Raw genomic sequence first — 12772 nt, forward strand, 5'->3', positions numbered from 1 at the left:
GGAGCTCAATTAGTTTGTCCTCTCTCCTCCCCTTTTCTCTGTCTCCATAAACAAAAAGCACATTACACATCGATCCCTGGGAGCTGCTGGGTAACAAAGCGGTGACGGGTCTTTAATGAACTGTCTGGTGCCAGCAGCTTGAAAAGGCTCCTCTTCTGATTCTGATAATGAAGTTAGTCCACATCAGATTGAGAGGCGTGAGGTTCTTACAGCCATTTTCACCGTTTAATTTAGCCTCTTCCTCCGGGCCGACCCACAGGGAGCAGAGTTCATGCCTTTCAGGGTGATGCAACTTGGGATTCCCCTTGCCAGTGATGCTTCTTTGATTGTTGACTGAAGGATTTTCAGGGTGATAGGCTATTTTCACCTTCCTGCATTTTTATTAACGAGGTTACACAAAGTGCAGGTCATAGATCGGGGCTCTGTGTTCCCATATTTAGTGGATGGACTGGGTCTTATAGTGCTTTTCTACTCTGATTGACCAGTGAAGCTGGTTAACACTCAAAACAAGTCAGCTTATTTCCCATAACACACACTGTGACATGCCAGGGACGTTAAGCAGGTGGCAGCAGGTGGCCAGTAAAGGGAGCATCTTGTTAGTATAAAATATCTTCGCCCAACAGCCAAGTCGAGGCAAACTGTTCAGACGACATAAATTTGAACAGGCAGCAGTCCCTGCCTGGCATTCGGGCTACAGTGAAGAAATGTAAGCCACTGCTTTCCTTAAAACTATAAGTCATCCTTAAGAAGTTAAAGGCTCTGTATTATTATTAAAACTGTAAAGCTACACATCTCACTCTGCCCCTACACCCCTGTCCTCGGTGCCTTTTTATTCCCTCCCAGTGCAGCTGTTTTTAATCTTTTCAGGGCATGCTGTGCTACACTTGTGTGTGTAATTCTTGTAATTCCCATGTTAAACGGAACATAATCACACTAGCACTAAAAGGCAATTCGGTTCAACCTCAGAAAATGAAAGGAAAGGGGGGAAAAATGACCCCGCACAGGTTATTGCTTTCTGTTGAGCATGCGTCAACAGCTCTTGAATTTAATGCATTCCTGCAGCAGAGATCAGCTCACCGGCCCTCAGGGGAAATAACTGCGTGCAGTCGTTTGGGGATTATGGACAAGTAAAGGAAGAAAAGGTGTGAGGCATATGCACTGTAAGACTGGAGGATTGTGCACGTGGGCCCTGAGGTGTCACAGATGCAACAGCTTATAAATGACAGGCGCTTCTGATGAGCGTTAGTAAGAGCACTTTTTTCAGTGAGCTCAATGTTGTGTTTGTAGTTTTGCTGATACTGCAAAATTAATTCTGATAAGAGTCAGATGATTTGAAGCCATGCAAACCTGTTCGGTGACTATTTGGCACAAATTTATTTTTAATTATAAATCGTGCACAATTTTTACCAACCAACATTTACACACAGTCAGCTGACAACATTCTTCATGGCATTTGCCAAAGTGTGGATTTTATTGTGCAAATTAGAAGCCTTGATAAAGTAGATATTACAAAAGCATGCAATAATCCATGCAAACTCAACTGCCAGTAAATGTACAAATAAACTCAATAAATATGTTTTATAACTACTGACAATAACTTTGGCGAATCCTTATATATACCCAGGCTTATCGACACGCAATATTATATTGTGTTATAAAGCCTTATGAGCACCTCATTAACTAACCGTGCTCGCACTTGTGTCCATAAACTGACTGGAATCCAATATTTTTAAACTGGATTTGTTTGAATCATCGATACATGTCAGGTGTTTCTGTCAGGCCCATGCTTCACTTCTTTTTCCTGCACAAGTTCATGAAACGTTTCAGCACAAACATATTCAAGTATACGAATGAATCATCGGGTGCACATTGATGCTTTGAGAATGCGCCTCTTCCACATACTGTGTTATTCAGTGAACGTTAACACAGACATATCAGTGGTCTGTTCAGTATATAAACCATTCTGTGAGTGCGCTGGTGTGTCTGTACTGAGATTTGTTTCTGATGCTAAAGCACTTTTCTAATTGGCAGAGATAAGCAATTCTTAACATCTCCTAAATATTCACTGGTGCACACATACACACACGCCATTACAATAACACACAGCATTAGAATATTGGGTTTACAGCCCTGTCGTTTGTCAAGGGGCTCTTTAGGGGCTGTAAAACTGTCTGAGTGTGGGGATTTGTCATCGCTACAAAGGCCCGCTACTTCTATTAGTCATAAAATATATAGAGAGGCAAATACAGGCTGTGATGAAGACACAGCAGCGAGACAGAGGGAGCTGGAATGTGTGTGTTGGAAGTCACTGCCAGCTATGCTGATGCTAAGTTTCTCAGTGAAGTTTTTTGTTCTTCTTATTCAACATGACAAACAGAGAGGGGGGGGGGGAAATGGAAAGTCATACAACGCGCTATAGAGAAGTATATGCTGTGCATCCTCTGCTCTGCTTCAGTTCTGTTTCTGTGCATGCCTCAGTGTGCATATGTGTATGTGCACCTTCTTTGTTGCAAGCAGTAATTTCCCATTTTCAATATCCTGTTCTATTTCATTCTGTTCACTGTATTCCCTTTAACTTGCTCCCTCTCACACACAAACACACACAGAGACCGACAGTGTTTCTATGAAGAAAGATGACGCCATTGAAGATGATGACAACTCCCATCTGACATTTACTAACCTTTTGAGCGGAGAGATGGGTATGGAGGAGGGAAAGAGAAAAGGAGGAGTGGGGATGGACAGATGAGTCGGGGAAAGAAGGGGGAATCTACGCACGGCATTCCTGTTTTCCATTCTTTTCACCGTCACATTGTGTTCAGCTCCCTGAAAATGCTTTTGTTGTTGTCTGCACCTATTTTCAGGCTTATAGCACACAGCTTTTTGTACTTACAAAGCCCCTCGTTTTTTTCTCCATCTTTTTATTTGGCAGATGAGGTACTCTGCTTTGTACGTGTGCGTGTGTGTGTGTGTGTGTGTGCGTGTGCGTGTGCGTGTGCGCGTGCGTGCGTGCGCGTGCGTGCGTGCGTGTGTGTGTGTGTGTGTGCGTGTGCCAGTCGATGGGGGGAGGGGAAAGTAAAAGAAAGAAAAACTGTTTAGTCACAGCTGATAAATGATTATGGAAAAGACCTCGTCCACAGTGAGGCCGAAAGATTTGGAAAATGACACTTTTACATTATTCAAGGATCTTAACAAAAGTATTACATTTACTGTATTGGAATTACAGCCGTTCTTTCAGAGAGTCACATATTTTCAGAGGCTAACATAATTTTAAATATGAAAATGTTTTAAATATTTGGATGAAAATTAATGACTGCCTGAAGTCTAGAACCTTTGGATATCACCTGTCAAGGCCGGGACAACCAGCGTGTTTGAGGAGCGCACTCAAAAGCAGGAAACACGAACTGGAGTTTAACAAAAAGCAAGCCTTTTATTCTGGCTGTTAGAAAAACGTAGAAACAAAATTGCGAAAACTAAATTATGAGCTAAACTGGGAAAGGTAAAGCTAGACATGGAAAACTCTACGTACAAACATTAAACATGAGCATGAACATGAGATGACATGAACTCCAGGAACATGAGGTGAGATAAACAGAAGACCAGACACTGAACAGAGGGAGACAGAGGACTTAAATACACAGCAGGGTAATGAGCGAAGTGGAAGCGCCTGGGAGACAAAGCTGACACAAATGAACCTGAACACCACAGGGGAAGCGAAACTAAACACACCGAACATGGAACACGAGACTCTTCAAAATAAAACAGGAACATAACGGGATGTAGACATGACAACACAAGCTGACAACATGAAACACATGACAGACACAAGGACAGACACATGAGGACAGATGAGGGAGATGAAGGCATTGGAATGACTAAACACAGAAGACAGACAAAGACTCAAAACTAAAGGGACTTTGATGATAACATAGACAAGACTAAACCTTAACTAAAAATAACACAAGAAATTATTCAAATCTAAACTAAGAAATCAAAATTACAAAATAAACTCAAAATGCTCCCTGACAGTCACATGTGTTTCCTCCCTTACAAAGCTCTGCCAGGCCTGCAGCCATCAGTTGTTGCTTGTTTGTGGGTCTCTGTTCATTCAGTATTGTCTTCAGTAATGGAAAAGTATGATCTACTGGTTTAACCTGGCCACTGAAGAATATCCCACGTCCTTGCTTTGATAAACCCTTAGGCTGTTTTTGCACTGTACTTTGGGTCATTATCCATCTGCACTGTGAAAGCACTGTCTGATCAGTTTTGCAGCATTTGGCCGAATCTGAGCAGAGAGTATAGCCCGGTACTTCAGAACTGATCCTGCCACATAAACACCAGTGACCCTGTTCCACTGACAGCTATATGTGCTCGTGGTTCGCTTCCAATCACAAGCTGTTTTTCTTTTCTCTTCCTGTCATTATGGTACAGGTCTTGTGCAGAGCTAGGCAGCTAGGCAAATTACAGTCTGACCTTCTTGTTCTCCAGTATAACCAGTGGTTTGCACCTTGATGTAAACCATCCATGTCTCCATTCATGAAAGCAGCCCAGAATTTCACTTTGAATGACGAGGAGGGGCAGGATCAAGAACATGTATATCAGAGAGACAACTCAAGTTGGTGCAGTTTGGAAAGTAAAAGAAGCCACGCTGAAAGGGTTTAGAAAGCTCCAGAGGAGGGACACTGAAGATACTGGACTAAGGATGTTGAAGACAGAGCTGCCAGGCAGGAATCAAAGACAAAGACCACAGAGGAGGTTCATGGATGTAGTGAACAAGGACATAAGGAGGTTTGGTGTGAGAGAGGAAGATGCAGGAATAGGCTGGGATGGAGGCAGATGATCCGCTGTGACAATCCCTAAAGGAAGCAAACAAAAGAAGAAGAAGAATTACACTCATAAAACAGTCTCTTGGGTACAGACACTGATAACAGCCCGTTCTCACTCCCGAGGCGTAACATCCTGACGATTTGTCACTTTGGCGTTCCTGAGGAACATGAAAGGCGACCTTCGGCGTTCTTAAGGTATGGGTGTATGGGTGAAATACAGTAGAATGACGGTCCTGCGGTAAAACCTTATCGCTAACCTTAACCAGCACTTTAATGACATGAAACAATATTTTCCAAAGCGATTTGAGGAAAATGAACAAACGTGTGGATTGATTCCAAACGGTTCTCATGTTTCCTAATTTTTCCCGATGTCATCATTTAGGAACGTGTTGGGTGCCCAGAAGCGTAACATGTTGATGATTAGTCACCTAGCGTAACATACTGAGAACGTGTTGTTGATAAAGGCGTGCCCACCTCCTCCAGCATGTTCTTGGTTGTATGTTGTAAATGGGTTTTTGTGAACCAGGGAGACAGCTCTGCGGCTATCCACTTTAGCTGTGTTGTGTGGTAGTCCAGGCTTGTTGGTGTTGCTGAGGTGCCCAGTTGCATTCCTTCATTTTAAGAACATACCAGATTGTTGGTTTGGCCACTCTTACAGATTTACTTTGGTTTTTCAGCCAAAATAAGGATGGCATCCTCATTGGCATCTTTTTCAGAGCTCATATTAAGAACGCCAATGGAAACAGACCCAACACTAGGAATCAACAATGGAGCTTTTATCTGTCTCATCTGTCATGGAAAAGGGAGGGGGCAGACCTCACCTGATCACAAAACTGTCCATCTGAACATCTATGGATAAAGATGTCTGTAATTCCTGAATAGTTAATACTTTTGTTAAACCTCTAAAGCAGATGGTCTGCTTTGCACAATATGAAGAAGCCTAACAACAACTGTTTTTGGACTGTGGGAAGAACCTGGAGTACCTGGAGAGTACTCCACAGCCCCAGGATGGCCCCACTTTGAGGTGACAGTGCTACACTGTGCCGCTCAATCCTTAATAACAACATCACTGTTTTTAACGCGTGATTTCTACATCCCATATTTAGACATGATATGCTTCATTCTTTGGTGAAGCCACTAAGTTTATTTCTAAACAGTAAACTGTCTCTGTGCAAATAAGGAAGCAGCAAAACCATCAGTTTCTTACCAGTTCCTTTGCGCACTGTAATGGTTTGTCCAAGTTAACAACCACCACCAGGGATTCGAACATGAGGAACAGCGCAAACTGATGATGAAGAGTGCTGGACAGAGGGAGGCTTATATACACAGGAGAGAAGGTAATTAGTATAATTTGCTGATGGTTAATGATATAGTGCTGAGATCTATAACTGTGTGGAGCACGACGGAGTGAAATAGTGCATACTAATCCACAGTGACTGCACTGTAGGTTACTGAGCATGAAACAGACACTCACAATGTAAACCAGATCAGTTATTTCCTTTTATGTTACCTAAAATCATTTTGCTTGGACAACTGTGAGTTTGTGACATATGAAAACACTCAGATCAGATAAAGTGGTTTATGGCTTCATGGCTGAAGGAACCAAAACAAGCTTAGTCTTGACTGAGACTGATTATGACCATGTGTGCTCATGCAAAGAGCAAACAGGTTGGCTGAATATCACTGTTACAGTCCCTGAAATAAGAATATCATTAAAACTATAAAGTCAGCACAAGAACACAGAGAACTTTGGAATAACAGGGATGTACTGTAAGGAAAAGGCCCCGAATCAGCAGGAGTCTTTGTACAAAAACCACCAGTATATAGTGAAGAGGATTCCCCTGCTTTTATTGGTTTGATTGGCATGGAAACCAGCTGTGCCAAACACCTCCCGGGTCATGAACCTACACAAAGTCCAGTGTCAGCTCTTCAGTGAACTCAAACACAGACACGAACCCTCCAAACAATCAAACACAGAGCGCGATGCTGTTGGCTTCTCACTGACGTTAGTCAAAACTCGGGATAACAAATATATTTTTATTGACTTTATAATGTAAAGATTTCTTCCTCTTGGTCTCAGATGTGCTGATCAGATCCATGCTCTCCCACCACTCAACACTGTTTCCTGCTAAATGATTACAATGCACATTAATTCATCATTAATTCACTCGCAGCATTTACTACACAGAGGTAAGCTGTAATATATTACAAAGAGCTTGTTTTATGCACTAGGGTACATATTAATTTGTTCATGCTGGATATGCAAGAGTAATATTACATAAGACATAGACACCTGCTATCCCTTCTCTCTGCTCCAGGCAGTGCTTGTGGCAGCACTGTGCACTGATGGTTTGTCTGTCTTCTGTGAAATGTGCTGCTTTCTCACAAGTACACAAGCACACCTCTGTAGTCAACAGAAAATGCCCTTCAGGAGATGTCTTATTCTGCGTTTTATTTATTCCCTTCCGTACCCACAAGACAAAATATTCACCTTTTTATTCAGAGTTATACAGACATAGATTTTTGAGTTTCGGTACACAGGAAGGAACGGGCAAATATATTATGTATTTTGTGTAAGTCGTTAAGCCATACCTTACTAACGTCACAAATGCGTTAATATTTTATAGCTTTACAGCTGAAAGTAGAGCTACTAGAGCACAGAGCATTAGCATACCTACTCAATAAGAGTAATTTCACTTTGATCTGCAGACAAAATAAAGCCATTTTCAGGTCTCCTTTATTAGGACTTTTAAATGTATCCGGGTGAAAGTTTCATACCTGTAATGTGAACAGTTGCACTCGGTGCGGCAGGACTGACAGAGCATTAAAAGAATGAATTCAAATGTTTTATTTATTGTTTTTACACGTGTGCACTAAACCCCAGAATTGACCCTGTGCACGAGAAAATGCTAACTTCCTGGTTTGAGACCGGATGTGGGGGTGTGCATTTCCAGTAGCTTTACTTTGCGGTCAATCGCTACTGCGACGATATCCTCCAAAACCGTGTCCAAAACTTGAAAACAGAAAGATGGCGTTAAGTTACAAAACGCAGAAGGTGGGAACACTCACCACTGCTGTGTCATAAAAAATCTAATGATCAATTTTGACGTTTAAAGCGTTTCGATCGATCAGTTGTTCACTCAACACAAGCAGAACTGCATCACTGCAGCAGAAGACACATCGTCCACATGCAGAAGCACATCTCTGTATAGTGACTGGTCTGATGATTCAAACAGGCAAATGTTCAGCATTCAAACTACAGGTGAAGATCAGTCAAACCAGATGTTTCCTGTTATGTCGAGATCAGCTCGTCAAGTACACACCTACACAGCATGTTAACAAACCGTGAAAAAAGCCACACAAAAAATGAATGATTGCTGGTAACCGTTTCTATACATTAGTATGTACAAAGGGTATGTTGTGACTTACCTTCAAAATTAGAGCGGTCCCTCGCTATAACGCGGTTCACCTTTCACCTCGCTGTTTCACAGATTTTTTAGTGCAAGTTTGCATGCTTATTTTTTTATTTTTTACATCACATTGTGTCCTGCGTCCTGATCGCTACTGTCAGGGTTCCTGGGTCGTTGACCCAGTGATTTCAGGTTGTTCATGTTCAGTTTAGTTCGCCACATTAATGTTCTCACTTCCTGTTTTTTCCCCGTGTCAGCTTGTCTCCCGTGTCATTAGTCAGATTATGTTCAGTCCTGTACTCACCTGTTTCCAATCATTGTCATCATTCAACCTGTGTATTTAAGTTCCTCGGTTTCACCAGTTCTTTGTCGTGTCATCGATGTTATGTCGTCGTTCCCGTTAGTGCTCAGTTATTCAGCCAGCCACTCAGTCTTTCAGTCAGCTAGTCAGTTCTGCCGTTCCTGCGTTGTTCATTCACCCACTCCAATAAATCCTCATCATTTCTGCACCGTGAGTCCTGCGTTTGGGTCATCTCTTCCACGCCTCCACACCTAACCTCTGACAGCTGCAGACGATCTCCTCCGTGACGTCTCTCCTGTACAGTACAGAATCGCTGCATCGATGCTAACAGTGTGACTCTGAAGTGCAGTGCTGTATGTCCACGATGTCCACCAAACGTTTTGCACCGTCAAAAAATAAAATTGGCTCCTTGATTTCACCTCTCGCTGGTTATTTTTAGAACATAACACCCGCGATAAACAAGGGACAGCTGAGAGATATAACATCCATCGGCTTCCGCTTATCCTTTTCAGGGTCGCGGGGGGCGCTGGAGCCTATCCCAGCTGTCATAGGGCGAAAGGCGGGGTACACCCTGGACAGGTCGCCAGTCTGTCGCAGGGCTAACACACAGGGACAGACAACCATTCACACTCACATTCACACCTAGTGACAATTTGGATTAATCAATTAACCTATCCCCACAAGCTGCATGTCTTTGGACGGTGGGAGGAAGCCGGAGTACCCGGAGAGAACCCACGCAAACACGGGGAGAACATGCAAACTCCACACAGAAAGACCCCGGCCTGATGTTGGAATTGAACTCAGGACCTTCTTGCTGTGCGGCAACAGTGCTAACCACCGTGCCACCGTGCTGCCCAGATATAACATTTGAATCCCTTTTCTCTTTTGCTCTGAGGCGCAGGGAAAAAATATCGACAAGTCGATGAACATCATTTACAGATATATTGGGTAAATGCCCGAGACATCTATAGAAATGTAAATCGCCGCTTGATTCATTCATTTGCTTAACTTGTTTTGGACCGTAAACCAGGCGCGAATAGGACACCGGAAACAAAGCTCCCCACAGGAGTTTCCGCACCGGAAGTAGCACATGCTAACGTGCACATAGTCAATTAAGCATGAATCTCCTGCCTTATTTACAACACTGTTGCATTTGATTGTTATATTTACCATTTTATCATCATTCCCTCTGATTGGAGTAGGCGTCAGACTTTGGAGAAGAAGAGTTATGCTCTGCGTGAACAACCTGTTTCTATGTGACCGTGCATGAAGCTAAAGCACAAAGTCTGGCTTTGCAGAGAAGGTTGATAATCACAGCTGTGGAACCTTTATCGTTGGGGAAGGAACCTGGCTGTGGTGGACACCCCTCTGGTTGCATCTTGGGTTCCCTGGTTGCGTTCGTCCCCCACGTTTTTAGTTGTTTGGGATTACTTCCTTTCTCTGAATCATCTTCCCATGTTTTGGGTTTATGTTAAGTGTATGTTATCATCTTCAAACTTTCAGGATTCCTAGGAAACTGTCACTATTGTAAGCTCATGACGTCACTGACTTTATCGGTTGTTGGTTTCTGAGCTCGAGGATAGTTTGCTGTTTAATGATATGGCTGTTTATAGGGAGAATCTAAACTCTTATTAGTTGTTGAAATAAAAACGCCCCCTTTTTCATCACAGTAATGAATTCTGGGCGCTGAATATAACCTTGTTCCTTGAGGAAACATTTATTATTTTCACTGTAAGAGCAATATAATGTTGAGAGAGAGACTTGGAAAGAAAACACAGTGTTTGGTGACTTGGTGTGTTTGATGATTGAGTGCAGGCAATGTTCACAGATATCATCGCGGCTTTTCTCTGAGGCTCACATTTGTTTTGGAAAAGAAAATCTGACAATAAAATATGAAATATGACCACTAAACATAATAAAACAAGGTGAATAGCTTAGCATATCAAGGCCACCAAGTTTAATTGGTACACAGATAAAAAAAAGAGTGTTTGTGGATCGTGAAGCATGATTTGATGCAGTAAGACTGACTGCGTGGTCTCTGGAGGAGGCCTATATCCTTCAGTGAAGTGGTGTGTTAGTTCTTCAAAATCTAAATTATGCCAAGCCCTGGCAGTTATATGAAGATATGCAGTAATCAACTTTCCTCCAGTATTCATGCCAACTATAAGAGCGGTATTGCATTGTTACTAAAATAAGAAAGTGTGAATTCCTGCCGTCTCGATGTTTGAGTAATTTTATTAAAATAGTTGAAAAAATCCTTTGTTTTTTTGTTTTTTATTCTGCCACACTTTCCCACCTGCAGCTGCTTTATTCTCCAACATTTAACAACGAGGCAGTTGAGGTGTTTGCTTGAAGTGCCTTGCATGAGTGCACTTTGACAGCACTTGTTGGACGGTAGGACATCATTGCTCACTCATGCATAAGAGCAAAGACAAGAGAAGTGTGACTGCACTAAAAAACTCAGGGAACAAGATAAATGTTTAATTTATGAAAATCAGGTTTGTTTTAAGTGCATGCAGCGGAATGCTTCAGCAGCTATTTGTTCATAGAAACAATAAATTCACACACACACACACATATATGCAAGAAGCATGTGAACACATCAGGGATGCTGCGGCTATGCCTGAATGCAGCTCTTCAGTGTTGCTGCTTTAATAATCAGTTTTAATGAGCATCACTAGTTGTTATTCCCTTCAGCATGATTCTCTCTCCCTGCATCTGTCTGTCTGTTTCTTGCACACATCATCTCTCTCTCTGTCTCTTGGTTTCTTTGCAGTATCCTCCCTTACCCCCGCCTCTTCTATTCCCTTTAGTTTGAAGCTCAATTAATGCCCCGTTTCATATCTGCTGTACTCAAACGCCCCCTGGGACTCCACCCCACCACACACAAGCAGGCACACTCGCTGGGACCGCAAACGGAGATATTGTGTCACATTCTGTTCAAATTAATTTCTGACGTTGTTATGTGTGCGCCGGTGTGTTCACGTGTTTGTGTGTGTGTCTGTGTGCATGATGATGTTAACCTTTTCAGGCATGAGAGTTTGTGTTTTTACAAGTGGCAACTCAGCATGATTTTTTGACATGCACGTTAGTCTTTTTTTCTTCGCAGCTGGAAACAACATCATCATGTTGCCTCATGCTTTGTTGCTGTCACTGACAGACAAACTGTATCTGTGGATTAGCCACCTGACACAGCAACAGTAGCGAGTCTTCTCTGCGACCCTTGACTTTCAAAAACACCAGTGGGATTTTCATCTGCATGTTCGGTTTGTTCAGAAAGATAAAGCTGGCCTAGTTGAGTTATTGAGTCATGTTATGGATTATTGAGAAGTAAAAATGTTGCAGAAAACAAGACTTTGTTTAGCTTTGCAATTCATTATAATTTTCATCTTAATTTGAAATGATACAGTGGGGCAAAAAAGTATTTAGTCAGCCACCGATTGTGCAAGTTCCCCCACCTAAAATGATGACAGAGGTCAGTAATTTGCACCAGAGGTACACTTCAACTGTGAGAGACAGAATGTGAAAAAAAAAAATCCATGAATCCACATGGTAGGATTTGTAAAGAATTTATTGGTAAATCAGGGTGGAAAATAAGTATTTGGTCAATAACAAAAATACAACTCAATACTTTGTAACATAACCTTTGTTGGCAATAACAGAGGTCAAACGTTTACTATAGGTCTTTACCAGGTTTGCACACACAGTAGCTGGTATTTTGGCCCATTCCTCCGAGCAACACGGACTTTCAACTCCCGCCACAGATTTTCTATGGGGTTGAGGTCTGGAGACTGGCTAGGCCACTCCAGGACTTTCAAATGCTTCTTACGGAGCCACTCCTTTGTTGCCCGGGCGGTGTGTTTTGGATCATTGTCATGTTGGAAGACCCAGCCTCGTTTCATCTTCAAAGTTCTCACTGATGGAAGGAGGTTTTGGCTCAAAATCTCACGATACATGGCCCCATTCATTCTGTCCTTAACACGGATCAGTCGTCCTGTCCCCTTGGCAGAAAAACAGCCCCATAGCATGATGTTTCCACCCCCATGCTTCACAGTAGGTATGGTGTTCTTGGGATGCAACTCAGTATTCTTCTTCCTCCAAACACGACGAGTTGAGTTTATACCAAAAAGTTCTACTTTGGTTTCATCTGACCACATGACATTCTCCCAATCCTCTGCTGTATCATCCATGTGCTCTCTGGCAAACTTCAGACGGGCCTGGACATGCACTGGCTTCAG

This window comes from Astatotilapia calliptera, chromosome 7, assembly GCF_964374335.1.
Source record: "Astatotilapia calliptera chromosome 7, fAstCal68.1, whole genome shotgun sequence".
NCBI lineage: Eukaryota > Metazoa > Chordata > Actinopteri > Cichliformes > Cichlidae > Astatotilapia > Astatotilapia calliptera.